The 17,974-nt window shown below is 35.6% G+C and overlaps 1 protein-coding gene across 2 annotated transcripts in view; it reads right to left on the bottom strand.

The window, feature by feature from the left end:
• LOC144445130 (potassium voltage-gated channel protein Shal-like) overlaps positions 1-17,974 on the bottom strand; it is a 101,611-nt gene that overhangs the window by 18,216 nt on the left and 65,421 nt on the right. The window lies entirely within an intron of this gene.

Here is a 17,974-nt window from a genome sequence, read left to right on the forward strand (position 1 = left end):
TACTGGAATGAACCATTCTGTAGGAGGGGTGGATGGAGAATTGGATTTGAAGTTTACAACCCTTTTTCGAACAAATATTTGTCATTTGGGCGCACAATGCGTAGAATTAAGACTATAGCACATATTACATTGCTTGTTTGACGTCAATAGTGTCTTTTGAAAAGTTGCACTTTACCTAAAGTCTCGCGGAGTGATTTCCAATATGGCGTCGGTCATTATACTCATTAACATATTCATTTTTTTTTCAAATTTCAAAAAAAAAATCATAAAAAATAGAAGAGAAGACGTGCTGACTTGAAATTAACAAATCTAAGTAAGGTACCCTCTGTGCATCAACACACCACATATCAAAGCAATCTGACTTAAAGATTATGAGGAGTTGATGAAAATGTCATTTTTGGAAAAAAAATCATAAAAAATTGAAAATGGCACAGATCAACTTGGCATGAACAAATCTGAATAGCCTCCCCCCAGGGAACATGCACACCAAATATCGAAGAATTCCGACTGTCACTTTCGGAGTAGATAGTGAAGATATAAAAGTTTGACGGACACCTATGATTCACTCTACTCTCTATACCTCAATACCCACCTATACCTAAAGCTACGCTTTCAGCTTTCGCTGACAGCGGAGCTAACAAGCGACTTATCGGTCAGAATAGCTCCGCTGTTCTTTTTATTTTTTATTCTGGTAACATGTAGAAGTGGTTCAGTTGTTCAGCTCTTCAATATGCAGTTTTGTTTTAGCGATGTAATGAAGTGGTTAGTGGTTTCATATGATGTCTCACTATAAAACATATTTTACACAGAAAGTTGGTAAGATATTGTACTTTTATACCATAGTCACCATTTTATAAAAAAATCTACTGTTATGAAAATTACACAAAAATGCGTAGAATTATGACTATAGCACATATTACATTGCTTGTTTGACGTCAATAGTGTCTTTTGAAAAGTGGCAGTTTACTTAAAGTCCCGTGGACTGATTTCCAATATGGTGTCGGTCACAATGTTCATTAACATATTAACTTTTTTTTTAAATTACAAAAAAAAATCATCAAAAATAGAAAAGAAGATGTGCTGACTTGAAATTAACAAATCTGAGTAAGCTACCCTCTGCTCATCAACACACCAGATATCAAAGCAATCTGACAAAATCGTAAAAAATCATAAAAAATTGAAAATGGCACAGATCAACTTGGCATGACGAAATCACAGATGGATGCACAAATGGGTGCACAAACCCCAATGTATAGGCCACCAGGTGGTGCCCGTTGGGGCTAAATTAACCAATTCAAATATAACAAGATCTACATGGTAGAATGATGTTCAATTTAATCACAGTTTATTCTTTAAGTCAAATGTAATATCCATTCTACAATCACTTCTTTCAGGCAATATTTAGAACAATGCCAACTAAAAGATAAACTGCATCAAAAGTTGCATCCCAATTTCTGACTTGTATTTGGATTGGGTCAGCTGTATTTTTTTGTCAAGCTTTGCTAAAAATGATTTGCCTTTACAGAAATTTTTCACATACTTAAGTATAACAGCATGAGTGTGCATTATTGATGTGTAGACTATAGAAAACAAGTCATTGAGAATGACATAGTCCCCACTATGATTGGGTTTTAAGGAACTGGCAGTTTACGTTGTCATTTTCTTGATATCACTACTCTGATCACGCAACAACACTTGTGAACCTAAATCAAACAGACTTAGATATGTTATGTCTGCTCGTTGGACATGGAACATGGCTACTCATGTTGTGTCTCCTTGTTGGACATGGGACATGCCTACTCTTTAAGATGATGTGATGGAATAAACCATTCAACAATAAAGGATGGGTCGGGTAGGGGGGGGGGGACCTGTTCAAGCATGTCTGAGTTACAAATGTATGGCTTTGGACATGGAAAATTCACAAACAAATGGCTGCCAGGCAGCCATATCGGATTGTATCATGACGAAAATGGATATGCACATGTATGTCATAGAACACTGTCTTAATACCAACTTTGAATGAGATCTGTTCAAGCATGTCTGAGTTATGGCTTTGGACATGGAAAATTCACAAACAAAATGGCTGCCAGGCAGCCATATTGGATCGTATCAAGATGAAAATAGATATGCACATGTATGTCATAGAACACTGTCCTAATACTAACTTTGAATGAGATCTGTTCAAGCATGTCTGAGTTATGGCTTTAGACAGGGAAAATTTGCAAACAAATTGGCTGCTAGGCCATATTCAATGATATTGGATCGTATCATGAAACAAATTGACGTGCATATGTATGCCATAGTATGTTGCCCCTGTACCAAGTTTGAAAAAAATCGGCCCAGGCATCTCCAAGAAACGGCTCTGGACGGACGGACGGAACCCAATCCGTAAGTCTCCATCCCAGACTTCATCCGATGGGGACTAATAATGCAGTCCAGCTTTAGAATTGACATTATCTTGTCTGTCACCATACCTACAAACATGGCAATTATACATGCCTATACCAAATTTAAACTGAATGCCTTCCGTGAGGGCAAAGTCTCTAGATTTTCGTTCCTACACATGATAATTATTGAAATGCAACAGACCATATGCGCTTACTTATGTTTGAAGTATGTACCAAATTACATTGAATTTGAAGTATGAATTCTTAAGATACAGCCTAATAACTGAAAATCATTAATTACGCAAATGCATATATCAAAACCAAAGCTACATTAACACACTTTTCAGATCATATGTGACTAGTTATGTTTGAAGTATGTACCAAATTATATTGAATTTGAAGAGTGCATCTTTAAGATATAGCCAAATTACTGCACAGTGATCTCCACTGATTGTTTTGAAAGCAGGGTGGTTCATTTGCATAATTTATTCATACAATTTGAATGACAATAATGATTAGTTTTGTCAGGAAATCTACAATTATTTCAAACTAAATGTCCAGAGATGAGTAGACTTAACAAGTCATTGAGAATGACATAGTCCCAGCTATGATTGGGTTTTAAGGAATTATCACTACTCTCATCACGCAACAACACTTGTGAGCCAAAATCACACAGACTTAGATATGTTGTGTCTGCTTGTTGGACATGGAACAGGCCTACAACAATAAAGGATTGGTCGGGAATGGGGGATCATATCACGATGAAAATGGATATGCACATGTATGTCATAGAACACTGTCCTAATACCAACTTTGAATGAGATCTGTTCAAGCATGTCTGAGTTATGGCTTTGGACAAGGAAAATTCACAAACAAAATGGCTGCCAGGCAGCCATATTGGGTCGTATCACGACAAAAATGGATATGCACATGTATGTCATAGAACACTGTCCTAATACCAACTTTGAATGAGATCTGTTCGAGCATGTCAGAGTTATGGCTTTGGACATGGAAAATTCGCAAACAAAATGGCTGCCAGGCAGCCATATTGGATCGTATCACAATGAAAATGAATATGCACATGTATGTCATAGAACACTGTCATAATACCAACTTTGAATGAGATCTGTTCAAGCATGTCTGAGTTATGGCTTTGGACATGAAAATTCACAAACAAAATGGCTGCCAGGTGGCCATATTGGATCGTATCATGACAACAATGAATATGCACATATATATGCCATAGAACACTGTCCTAATACCAACTTTGAATGAGATCTGTTCAAGCATGTCTGAGTTATGTTTTTCTAGACAGGGAAAATTTGCAAACAAAATGGCTGCTAGGCGGCCATATTGAATCATATCATAAAACAAATTGACGTGCATATGTATGCCACTGTATGTTGCCCCGGCACCAAGTTTGAAAAAAATCGGTCAAGGCATCTCCAAGAAACGGCTGTGGACGGATGGACGGACGCACGGACGGACGCACGGACAGACGGAACCCAATCCATAAGTCCCCGTCCCGGACTTTGTCCGGCGGGGACTAAAAAATCATTGAAAGTTTGTGTACACCTGTATATGGTGTCGTATCTGTCTGAAATCTCATGATACACAAGACTTACTATATTTTACTGTAGAGGACTTCAAACACTCATGAGAGATTATGACGTCATTTTCCGCCATGTTGGAATTTTGCATACAGTCACACAGGTCCACTACACGATATGCAATGGCCAACTAAAGTGTTTTCAGAGTAATTTGAACATAAAACTAATGATTGAACACAACATCACCACTTTATCAACAGGTATACGAGTCTGTTATACATTTTTTATAATGGGGAAGAATAGTCAAAAGTCTATAGCATCACGTTTGCCACGTAATTCATGTGATTATAGAAAGTGGAGGGGAAACACATTATCGCATGGCACAACTATGTTACTTTACTTCGGAAAAGGGGTCAACAGTCGTTTGTTTTAGGGTATTTGTTTTCTTAGAGGGTTATGTGATAAAAAATAATGATGACAATGACAGGTTCAAAGGACGCAAATGATCATGAAACGCTTAAAGCAGGGTGTAAAACATAAAAGCAGGGTGCTGGCCGTTGATACCGCACCCTGCTAAAACCCCTCGTGGAGAACACTGTACTGAAAATCATGTTATGCAAACGAGTCATTAACACTGAAAGCTACATCAACAAGTCTTTCAAAACATGTGTGATTTGTTATGTTTGAAGTATGAATTTGAAGAATGCATTTTGAAGATATAGCTGAAAATCATTAATTATGCAATTGAGTCATTAATACTAAAAGCTACATTATCATACCGGGTACTTTGTCTGTCACATGGACTTCATCATCAATGTATGTATCACATTATGTAGAGTTTGCAGCAAGCATTCTTAATATATAGAGCAAGACAATTATGCAAATGATTGATTAAAACTAAAAGCTATATCAACAAGCTTTTCAAGCCACGTGCCCTTTCTTTTGTGTGAATTATGTACGAAATTGTATTAAACTTTAAAGCGTGCATTTGTAAGATATAGCCTAATTACTGAAAATCATTAATTATGCAAATGAGTCATTAAAACTACAAGCTATATTACCAAACTTTACACAACACATACACTTTGTTATAATCAATGTACGTACAACATTAAAATTTCTATTGAATTTGCAGTACATGTACACATTCTTAAGATATACAATGTAGCTTATAATTACTGAAATCCATTAAATATGAAAATCACTCATTGATATTCATGAAATGTTTACCAAACCTTAATCAGTTCTAGCCAATACTAAAGAATATGTGCAGTAAATTTCATTTGAATTGAGATAGCTGTTTTTGAGAAAACGATTACAGCCAGACAGCCACAGAGACTTTTCATCCCTAAATTATGACTTTCCCTTACAGAAAGTAACCAGATTTAAACTGAATGCCTCCCTTAAGGGAATCACTAATTATGCAAATAACTCATTAAACTAAAAAAAACTATAGTAACAGGCTTTTTTTGGACAACCATGCTTTCTTAGGTTAATATATGTGCCAAATTATACAGAATTTGAAGAGTGCATTATACTGCTTAATTACTGAATATCGTTCATTATTCAAAATACTCATTAAAGGTAAAAGTTGCAGCAACAAACTTCATGGGACAGGTGCATATTATTATGGTTGATATGTGTACCATATTACACAAAATTTTGCATTTTTAAGATACAGCCTAGTTACCTGAAATCATTAATTACGCAATTTTTCATTAAAACTGTACGCTATATCAACAAATGTTACAGGACATATCCGCTGTGTTATGGTTAACATATGTACTAAAAAATGATATTGAAATTGAAGTATGCAGTCGTACGATATAGCCTAATTACCAAGAATCATTAATTATGAAAATTATTCATTAACACTGAAAGGTACATCAACAAACTTGATAGGACATATGTGTTTTCTTATGGTTAACGTATGTACTAATTTATATTGAATTTGAAGTACATGTATGCATTCTTACGATTTAGCCTAACTACCAAAATAATTAATTATGCAAATTATTCATTAATGCTGTAAGGTACATCAACAAATTTTATAGGACAAATATATGTTATGTCCAACGAATATACTAACTTATATTGAAATTGAAGTATGCAGTCTTAAGATATTGCTTAATTAGTTTATTTCATTGATATGCAAATTTCCCTAATTAACATGAACAGATCTCACTAAAAAACTAATCAGGTCTAGCCATTACCCCAAACATTATATGTACTAAATTTCATTATACTTGAGCCAGCCGTTTTTAAGAAAATGGTGACAGTCAGACACACACACACACACACACACGCACAAGCACACACACACACACACACACACACAGACGGACATATGACAGACACACAGACAGACATCCCCCTTTTAATACCTCCCATACCCTTACAAAAAGTAAAAATGATAAAACATGTTGCTATTATGTCAAAGCTATCTTTTACTCTCTCCTACTTAATGGCATGAAACCAGAACCTATCACACAACTAACACTATTACATTTATCAGTCACCATCTTGCACACATATATAATGTACAATGGCATAATTATGTCACTGCAGTAAGAAGAACACAACCAGAAATGAATACAATATATGTTATTTCATCTACATCTATCTATTTCATCTACTAATGTATACCTTACCAATCTGACAGCAAACCTTGATTTTAAACTACATTGTATCATAGACCCTCAGTGTCTATCATTGTACATGTGTTCATAACATCAACATGATGGATGACAATATGGAGTTTCTCCAAACATCATGATCATGTCAATTTTACCAAACTTGACCTTGACCTTTTTAAAAGAGTATGTCATTGGCATTGGGGATCTTAGTCAAGATGAATGCATATGACATTTGAAGTCAAAAAGAACTTCAATCAAAACATAGTATAATATTTTACACTTAACACAATGTGATAACAATGATATAGCAGCACCACAACAAGCAGTTCTGTCATCAAAGATCAATTTGATGAAGCACAAACTACAGTTACTATTTATAGTAACTTAAAAGTTGACTATAAATTATCTATATCAATAATTAAATTGCACAGCAACCAGGGAAGAAATTGAGCCATCAGGTGAATTCTAAACAGACACTGAGAGGCCACACAGCCAATACAATGATAATAATTAAGAGATAGGAGTTGCTGAAAAAAAAAGAAGTCCATGGAAATTAAGCCATGGGGGAAACAGAAAGCTTCATAGAATGCTACTTTCTATTTCTTGTCCACACTTGTCATAAATCTTACAATCTTAAAGCTGTACTTACTGCAACTGAATGTTTTTGGAAGTTATCATGAATTACATGTAATATTGTACAACCGTAACAGTATTGAGTCACCTCTGGGTAAACAATATATATTCGTATTGCTGTATATAATATGGTAAAGTAAATTCAAAGATATTTATTTTTGGGTTCACACCCAAAATCAGTACCCCAAAGTGATCATAATTTCAACCTGTTAATGTAGTACATGTACATGTATGTACCTCTACATGTACATGTATGTATACCTCTACATGTATATGTATGTACCTCTACATGTATGTATGTACCTCTACATGTATGTGTATGTATACCTCTACATGTATATGTATGTACCTCTACATGTATGTGTATGTACCTCTACATGTATGTATGTACCTCTACATGTATATGTATGTATACCTCTACATGTATATGTATGTACCTCTACATGTATGTATGTATACCTCTACATGTATATGTATGTACCTCTACATGTATGTATGTATACCTCTACATGTATATGTATGTACCTCTACATGTATGTATGTACCTCTACATGTATATGTATGTATACCTCTACATGTATATGTATGTACCTCTACATGTATATGTATGTACCTCTACATGTATATGTATGTACCTCTACATGTATATGTATGTACCTCTACATGTATATGTATGTACCTCTACATGTATATGTATGTACCTCTACATGTATGTATGTACCTCTACATGTACATGTATGTATACCTCTACATGTATATGTATGTACACCTCTACATGTATATGTATGTACCTCTACATGTATATGTATGTACCTCTACATGTATATGTATGTACCTCTACATGTATGTGTATGTATACCTCTACATGTACATGTATGTACCTCTACATGTACATGTATGTATACCTCTACATGTATATGTATGTACCTCTACATGTATGTGTATGTATACCTCTACATGTATATGTATGTACCTCTACATGTATGTGTATGTATACCTCTACATGTATGTATGTACCTCTACATGTATGTGTATGTATACCTCTACATGACGAGTTCTGTGCGATTTATTTGTTGGGAAATGTTCAGCGGCAAGAAATATTGTGGATGGTGACACTAGCGATTTCAGTGAGGCATGATCATGGCATGAGGAATGGCTACAGACACCGTGTGTAGTGGTACATCGTACTAGACTCGGCTCAAAATTCTCAGTTCGATACAATGTTATGTAACCTGAAGCCATACCAGGTACTGGGTCAGATTGATCGTCTGTCCCTTTCCTCCAACAAAGTGTGGCGAGCATATGAAAGTATATGAGTATATGCCTTGATACTATGTACGCCAAAGTTATCACCATGGAAACAGGTCATTATCCAATGCTGGCACTTCTCTGGTTGTGCTCTTGGTTTCGGGAATCTTGTGTTGTGAACACCATCAATGTATGTAGTCTTGGTCATTATATCAGGAATCCAATTTACATTCCCCATATGCACATCATTTTACAACCAGACTTTTAAAGCTTGCTTCGCTTGATAGATCACATACTATATGTGCAATGAGAGCAGTAGTGTTGCTAAGCGTTTGACACTTCAGCTTGACTTAGTAACCCTCATGTGGTTGCTATGGACTCAATGGGTTCTTATGGGATCTGCCGTGAGATGGAAAATGACTTTTTTTCCAGCTACTCACCCTAAGTAATGTCCCCACCAAATACCAAGGCAATCGGTCTGGTGGTTTTTGACTTTAAGTTGTTTATACACACACACACACACACACACACACACACACACACACACACACACACCCGAAACATTATCCCATGCCTATAGCATTATTGAACCTCAGTTCCGTTGTGCTAAAAAATAGAGAAATTACAGGCTGAGAATCTCCATAAACATTTACCAGCTATTACAATGTACATCATCTTTACAATCACATCATCGCCTGACTCGTAATGCCACTTTGCGGTAAAGCCAGCATGGACAGTTTTGATAAGAAAAAAAATCAAAAGGAGCACAATTTTGGAGGCGATGTAGAAATACCGCCGTCAATGTTGATGCACAGAAATAAGTAGCACGATATTTTATAGGATTACGCCAAAAGATAAAGGGAGTAGTCGAGCACAAAACTACCGACCACATACAATGTTTTGATACGAATGTACACAGATACAAGCTGAGTGATACCAATATATCTGTCCCTTAATTTAACAAAATCACATCCAATGATGCACAAATTCGATCAAAACAGGTTCACACATCGTAAATTCAACTTTACTGTACTGTGATCGCTAATCACGCTTCCAGAACGTTCTTGTTAACCATGTGCTTCGTAATGAGTCAGCATTTAAACACGACCCCTCAACTCCACAACTTTTAGTACAGTACCACCTCCAACACGATATTGTCAGCTAATCAGAAGTTTGTAGCTTACGCAAATAGTGATGAGATCATAGGGGTCCAAAACAACGGCTAGCGTTTGCTGCAATGCATGCTGGGAAACCTGGAAGAAAACTGCGTGGAGATCCCCCACAGAGTTGTAAACCGGAAGTGGATAGAAAGTAAGATTAAGAATTCACAGAGATTCAAAAGTTCCAGGTCGTCCTGGAACTAATTATTATACACAGACAGGAAGACTACAACTAAAAATGTACACAAAAGTTTTAACCAGAGTGCTTGAAGTCCATCTTTTATGTCAATTAGAAACATGTCCACAGTTCAAAATAGTGAGGTTCCTGTCCTCGAACTACCCATTTGCCACTGTCACAAGTGTGAAAGAAAATATCAAATGGCGAGGATAAAATCAAAGAGGCGAATCAAAATTTTCATCAACAAAAGCCCCCGACTTTTCCCATACGCGTATAATACAAAACACAATTGACTGGCAGCCGCCATATTTCTTTTGATGTACAGAAATCGTAGTCGTCGTACACACAAAGTTTTATACACTGTAACTTAGGTCTGTTAACAAGATTAAATGTAAAGTTATATCAGGTATAAATGCATCACCGACCATCGTAAGTTAGAAATGGTTACACTGTATTGAAAAGCCAGCATACACATATCCACGTACGACCATGCATGTGGCTGGGAAGCATGCCTACCTGTACCTATATTGCCAAGCATGTTGGGTGAAGTAATGTTACTGGGTCATGATATATAAGTACGGTTTTGACATTTATATTGCCAATAACAGACTTGTTTTACATATTCTAAAAGAATATTCTGTGCTTTTTGGTCTGCAAGTACAGGTACATTCTCAAGTTGAAGGAAATTGTGCGATGTGTTCACACATGGCTGTCACATTTTGTTTACAACGTAAGTGATGAATGTATTCTCAATTCATAGCCCGAAGTTCGTTACGTGAGATCATGATTTTCTTTTAACTTTCTTCTACAAGTCTTGCTGTAAGTAACTTAAAAATAGAATTAGATCAAATATTATAAATCTAGACTTAAGAGGTTTAATTTAGTTTCTAATTTGTCTTTCTATTCTCAACATTCTCAAATTCAGCTGACGAATCCATGACTCAAATTTTACGACCAGTGCTCGTGTGGAATGGTTTTGCGTCGTCAATTCAGTCTTGTTGTTCTCGAAATTTTGACATTCATGTAGTACCTCTTTGTTTCATGATTTTTACTAATCATGGCTTGCAAAGATTTGTTGGAAATGCTCTGCAAAGGTAAACACAGTTTTGCCCACAATGCCACACATTTGCCCGGCAGTGATCACTTTTAATCTCCCTTTTGTTATTCCCATTGACACATTGTATTCAACTTACTAACTTCGCCTGCAACAACACAGTAGTGATAACATCATGAATATTCCTCAGGTGGGCAAGGGTTTGCAAGGGCGGTTTTGGACATCCGGGGGCAATACAGGTGATTACCTCCGTCTTGAATAAGATCACCTCCCTAGAGTGACACTGATAATGGCAATACTGAAGGTGAAGGTGATGATGATGATGATAATGATATCAGGTAACTTTTACAAGTGACTAGATCAGTCAGAGTATGCACAACATGGAAAACACGTTTTAGATACTAACTACATGTAGATTGTGTATGATTATAAGAGAAAGGTCACTATTAACTAACTGGTTAAACCAGTCTTTTACTGTTTGTCACTTTATATGTACAAATCTTGCTTTCTAATACAGAGTCAAATCATTTAATATGTATGTATACATATAATGGGAATATTGATTAACGTTTAGTATATGCAATTGTCATGGGAAAGGTCATGTTTTACAAAATGGATAAAGGGGAGGGTCAATTTTTACAACGGAGAATGGGGGAGTGTCATGTTTTACTTAACAGACAATGTGTGATTTCCTACGCCCCCACCCCCCTTGTAAATACTGAAGGCTCCCTAAACATTTACCAGCTAGCACCCTATAGTTGAACAGTTGTTACATACAATGTACAACAGTTGTTACATACATGTGCATATACATTGTATACATACATTGCATATAAGTACCGCTACATGCCAATATATCATGCACTTTATTACAGGTTATATGAAATACAAATGTCAACACAAGTTATAGTCAAAGGTACATTTTGTATTTGTCTATCAATCACTTTGACCCTAGGTCAAGGCCAGACAATTCACATGCATTTGATGTTGTAGAACAAGCACACATCAAAGTGCCATCTGTTATCTCTTTCGTCCAGCTGTCAAATAATGCATACATTTGAATAAAATAAATGTTAACTCCTTGATGATGGATAGGCAGTGTAGGTGATGGCAGTTTATGCTGTATCAATTAATTCACACACTGAATCACTTTATACACATGAAGTAATATGTTGGTTTTCATCCCTGTCTGTACAGTGTATGTGAGTGCAGGTACAGCTATAATTGTCAATATCATCAACAAGTACGTGTATATCTCAGCAATGTTGTACTTTCATCATTTGCCAAGTACAGATGATGTGTGATCTGTTTTCTATATCTAGATATATAGATTACACAAAATACTACTAGAACACAAATATGACAGCAAAATGCTGAGCCAGACACAATTATGATCTATGGTACTACATTATGTATATACATGTATATGTAGTTTACACAATAATCAAAGCTTTTAATGTACATGGTAGTTGATCGATGTATTACTAATACATAAATTCTACATATTCAATATCTATGTCTATATAGTGTGCAAATTATGTTGATGGCGCCACCCATAAATTGAAATTTCCCAGACATAAATATTATGTTTTAATAGTAATGAAAATTTCTCCTCACAGTGTCAAAACAATTTCTCCAAAGTGAACCTCAAATCAGCATTGTCAGGGGTACATTTGTATACTACAAATATGTAATGGGGGTGATGATTCTGATGAGAGATCAACGAAAATTTGGGATTCGATTTCAAGAAATTGTTTTCACTTTGTGTGTAGAAATTTAATTTTCTTTATCAACTAAGATATCTACCCAGAGTCCATGAATATTCATTCTCGCATAAATAATGTTATTGTGATCAGTGCATGCACAATATATTCCATTAAATAAATCAATAACACTTATTGTTAGTAGAAGAAGGCTTCGTTGAAGACGCAGTCCCCCCCCCCCCCCCCCCCCCCATATATAAAAAAATTAAAAAATTAAAAAAACCTACAATTTATCAGTGATATGCTGGAATTGGCTTAATTTTGATAACTGGCCATGGAAGTTGATGTCAAGGTCAAAAAGTTACCAATGTGCTTTGTTATCACCCAAACTTATCTGTACATGGACATTTTTGTCAGTTGATAGAAGTAATCACTGTATTAAAGTATACTTTTACCCAAAATGATCATCTCCGATGCGATCATTTCAAATTGAACAATTTTCCGTCTGCATGCCCTAAGCAATGCCCCCAACTTGGTAATCAGCCTGAAGGTTTTTGAATTTAAGTTGGTTACACCCCCCCCCTCCCCCCACACACATCTCTGCAATATAAACCACCATTTAGGTGTTGCTATGGGCACGGTCTTGTTGCTAGGCATATTTGCATACATTTTTTGAATCTGTATTCACTTACCTACCCATTCCTGTTATCTTTGTAATATGCATCTTCATTTTAATGTCGCTAAGGGCATGGTCATGGTTGCTAGGGCCAATAGTGTCAAAACAATTTTAAAAATACCACCAATGGCATTGTAGCACAACAGTTTTTAAAAATGTTTATCCATATGCTAGTCCATGCTAACAATAGGTGTTCATTAGCTGAATGATAATCCAGTTGCCTATCCAACCATGTTGCTATCTTTACAATATATGTTATCGTTTGGCTGTTGCTATGGGCGTGGCCATGTTGTTAGGCAAATGTACATACATTTTTTTGAATGTTTATTCAATTGTCTATTAATCCCCGTTATCTTTGCAATATATATGATCATTTGTCTGTTCCTAAGGGCGTGGTCTTGTTGCTAGGCACATTTGCATAAATTTTTGAATGTTTATTCTTTTGTCTTTCAATTCCTGTTATCTTTGCAATATACGTGATTATTATGCTGTTGCTATGGGCGTGGTCTTGTTGCTAGGCAAATTTACATACATTTTTTGAATGTTCATTCAATTGTCTATTAATCCTTGTTATCTTTGTGAAATACATGACCGTTTGGCTGTTGCTATTTGCATGGCCATGGTTGCTAGGGTATTTGCATACATTTTTTTAATGTTTACTCACTTGCCTACCAGATGATGTTATTTGACCAAAATATACTGCCATTTGGTTGTTAGTAAGGGTGTGGTCATGGTTCCTAGGGCCAATTTTGTCAAAATGTTTTGAAGAAAATCTGCAGAATAACACTTTCAGAAACATCTCACCAAGTTTCAGACTCATTGACCAAGTACTTTTTGAGATATAAGTTTTCGACCAAAAATGAACATTTTTACACCTAATTTGGAATCATCGTATGCTTAATATTTCTTCGTCCATACATCCCTAGATACATTCCCATTAAATTTCAGCCCAATCTGCTCAGTAGTTTTGGAAATATAGATTTATAACCAAAAAGACACATTTTTAGCCCTAATTTGCATATTACTGAAGGAATCATCATGTCATGAACAAATCTTACTTTACACCCCCTTTAAGAAATTGGCATTTTTAGACCTTATTTGCATATCTCAGATGCCCAGATGCATCCCATTAAATTTCAGCCCAATCTGTTTAGTAGTTTTGGAATTATAGATTTTTCACCAAAAAGACACATTTTTAGACCTGATTTGAATATCACTGATGGGATCATCATGTTATGAACAATTCTTAATCCTAACTTCACTAATAATGTTCCAATCATCCAATCTACTTAATTATTTTGGAGTTAAACATTTTTGACCAAAAAGACATTGTTAGCCCTAATTTGCATAACACCCTGAAGAACGTTCCAACCAATTTCAGCCTATCTGTTCAGTAGTTTTTTAATTAAATATTTTTGACCAAAAAGACACATTTTCATACCTAGTTTGCATATCACTGATGGGAATTTTTAATCCAAAAACCCCAAAGAATGTTCCCACCAAATTTCAGACCAATCTGCCCAATAGTTTTTTAATTTAAGTGTTTTGACCAAACACCACATTTTTTTACCCAAACCACACATCTGTGGTAAGATCATTTTGATTTGAACAATTTCCCAACTAGACACCGAAAGTAATATACCCACCAAATATCATGGCAATCGGTCCAGCAGTTTTTGACTTTAAGTGGTTTACACACACACACACACACACACACACACACACACACACACACACATGAACCTACATGTACAATGTAAGAGGCTCAGTTGTGCGAATCAAGTAGGTAGTAGCTTGAAGGTCCGATAAAAAACTGTCACTACGATTAAATGATTGGTTCATACATACCGGTACATGTACCTGATCATGTTTGTGAATTTTCATTGACGAGTCACATCCTGCAAGCGGTATGTACATGTAGTCCGCTGTTGTTTAATGCAGTGTACAGTGACTCTGATTGTCATAACAGTAAACCCATCTACACTTTGGCATCAGCTGATCCTCAGAGTTTTATGGATGTTACAAAACTAAGAAATTGCAGTTACATGTACAATGTACAAGTAATTTTAGAAATGAGGTATTAGTAATGTCTATGATAAGTACATGTACAATGCCATGCCCTGTGTTGATGCTGCTGGACTTATCAATGTCAGCAAAATGGTTGACATGAGTTTGTGAAGTATCACATCACATGGGAAAAAGCTATCAAATTCAGAATTTTTGCAATCTATAAAAATACCACTTTTGTTTATGTGAAGCTGAATAATAAAACCATCTTGTTGCTAGGCATACCTTCATACTTTTTTGGAATGTTTATTCATTTGCCTTCCCTTCACTGGTGTTATATTGGCATTATATGACATCCTTTACCTGTTGCTGTGGGTGTGGTCTTGTTGCTAAGGACATTGGCATATTCTACTAAAATAATGTTTATACAATTGCCTACCCATCCCTGTTCTTATATTTGCAATAAACCCTATCCTTTGACTGTTGCTAAGGGCGTGGTCATGGTTGCTGGGGCCAATTACATAAGTATGACACATTCATAATTTGCAGACTAACACTTTTTTAGAATCATTACCAAATTTCATCCTCAGTAATTGAGAGGTAAAGTTCAATACCAAAATCACTTGCATCATCTACAAGACACAGACAGACAGACAGATAGACAGGCATTTTACCTTGAACCAATCTACCGTATGGTTCAGTTTGTGTTAAACAACCTCAAAGAGAGATTAATTGTAGTGCCACTGACATAAACATATTACATTATTTTAAGTACCCCATAACATTTGTAATGGTTTAATAAGATCAATAAAACAATAATTTCTGTACACTCCTATCTGCCTAAATATTCCTGATTAAACCTTTCCCAAAAAACATCATGTTTTAGTCCTAATTTGCATATCACTGATGGGATCATCATGTAATTAATATCAGTTGATCTGTACATCCCCAGAAATATCCCTGCAACATTTCAGTCAAATCTGCCAAGTACTTTAAAGATTTTTACCAAAACGTCACATTTCATTCCTCATTTGCATATCTCCAATGGGATCACCATGTCATGAACAATCTTTTGTGTACACATACCTATCAACATCTTCACCAAATTTCAAGCGAATCTGCCCAATGGTTTTTGAGTTTAAGCTGTTTTTTTCACCAAAATCACGTTTTTTGATCCAAAACACAGAACTATGGTACAATCATTTTGATTTGAACAAGTTCCCAACGAGACCCCACAAGTAATGTCCCACCAAATACCAAGGCAATCTGTCTGGCAGTTTTTGAGTTTAAGTTGTCCACATACATACACACACACACAGACAGACAGACAGACAGACAGACAGACTGACACCACACCATACTTATAGCAATACTGAACCTTATAATATAAATTCAGTTGTGCTAAAAATCCTTAATTAACCCATACACGTCATTAATTCCTCCAAAATCCTCCATGTTGGAAAACTGTTGTAATGGTAACGACCACATTGTTTAGCAGTAAATTCAATTAAATCACAGTAATCCAAATCCAAGCTGGTAAATGTATGTGTGTGGACAGGTATGCTAATGTAATTGGAATCTAATCAAAGCTGGTAAATGTATGTGTGGACAGGTATGATAATGTAATTGGAATCTAATCAACGCTGGTAAATGTATGTGTGTGGACAGGTATGATAATGTAATTGGAATCTAATCAAAGCTGGTAAATGTATGTGTGTGGACAGGTATGCTAATGTAATTGGAATCAAATCAAAGCTGGTAAATGTATGTGTGTGGACAGGTATGATAATGTAATTGGAATCAAATCCAAGCTGGTAAATGTATGTGTGTGGACAGGTATGATAATGTAATTGGAATCTAATCAAAGCTGGTAAATGTATGTGTGTGGACAGGTATGCTAAAATGTAATTGGAATCAAATCCAAGCTGGTAAATGTATGTGTGTGGACAGGTATGCTAATGTATTTGGAATCTAATCAAAGCTGGTAAATGTATGTGTGTGGACAGGTATGATAATGTAATTGGAATCTAATCAAAGCTGGTAAATGTATGTGTGTGGACAGGTATGCTAATGTAATTGGAATCTAATCAAAGCTGGTAAATGTATGTGTGGACAGGTATGATAATGTAATTGGAATCTAATCAACGCTGGTAAATGTATGTGTGTGGACAGGTATGATAATGTAATTGGAATCTAATCAAAGCTGGTAAATGTATGTGTGTGGACAGGTATGCTAATGTAATTGGAATCTAATCAAAGCTGGTAAATGTATGTGTGTGGACAGGTATGATAATGTAATTGGAATCTAATCAAAGCTGGTAAATGTATGTATGTGGACAGGTATGCTAATGTAATTGGAATCAAATCCAAGCTGGTAAATGTATGTGTGTGGACAGGTATGATAATGTAATTGGAATCTAATCAAAGCTGGTAAATGTATGTGTGTGGACAGGTATGATAATGTAATTGGAATCAAATCCAAGCTGGTAAATGTATGTGTGTGGACAGGTATGATAATGTAATTGGAATCAAATCAATCTGTCAATTTGTGAGTGTAGAATAAAGTGGATTCAATGTGGATTAGAGTTTTATATCTGGATCATTTTAATTCGGATTGGATCCAGATCAGATATGGACAGGGCTACTGTAATTTCTACTTGATTTCATTTAGTATGAGTAATAAAGATTTCTTTATAATCTTAATGTAGAAGTGACAGTTTTGACACTAAATTACAGGCATGG

The sequence above is a fragment of the Glandiceps talaboti genome, chromosome 1 (assembly GCF_964340395.1).
Source record: "Glandiceps talaboti chromosome 1, keGlaTala1.1, whole genome shotgun sequence".
Classification (NCBI taxonomy): domain Eukaryota; kingdom Metazoa; phylum Hemichordata; class Enteropneusta; family Spengelidae; genus Glandiceps; species Glandiceps talaboti.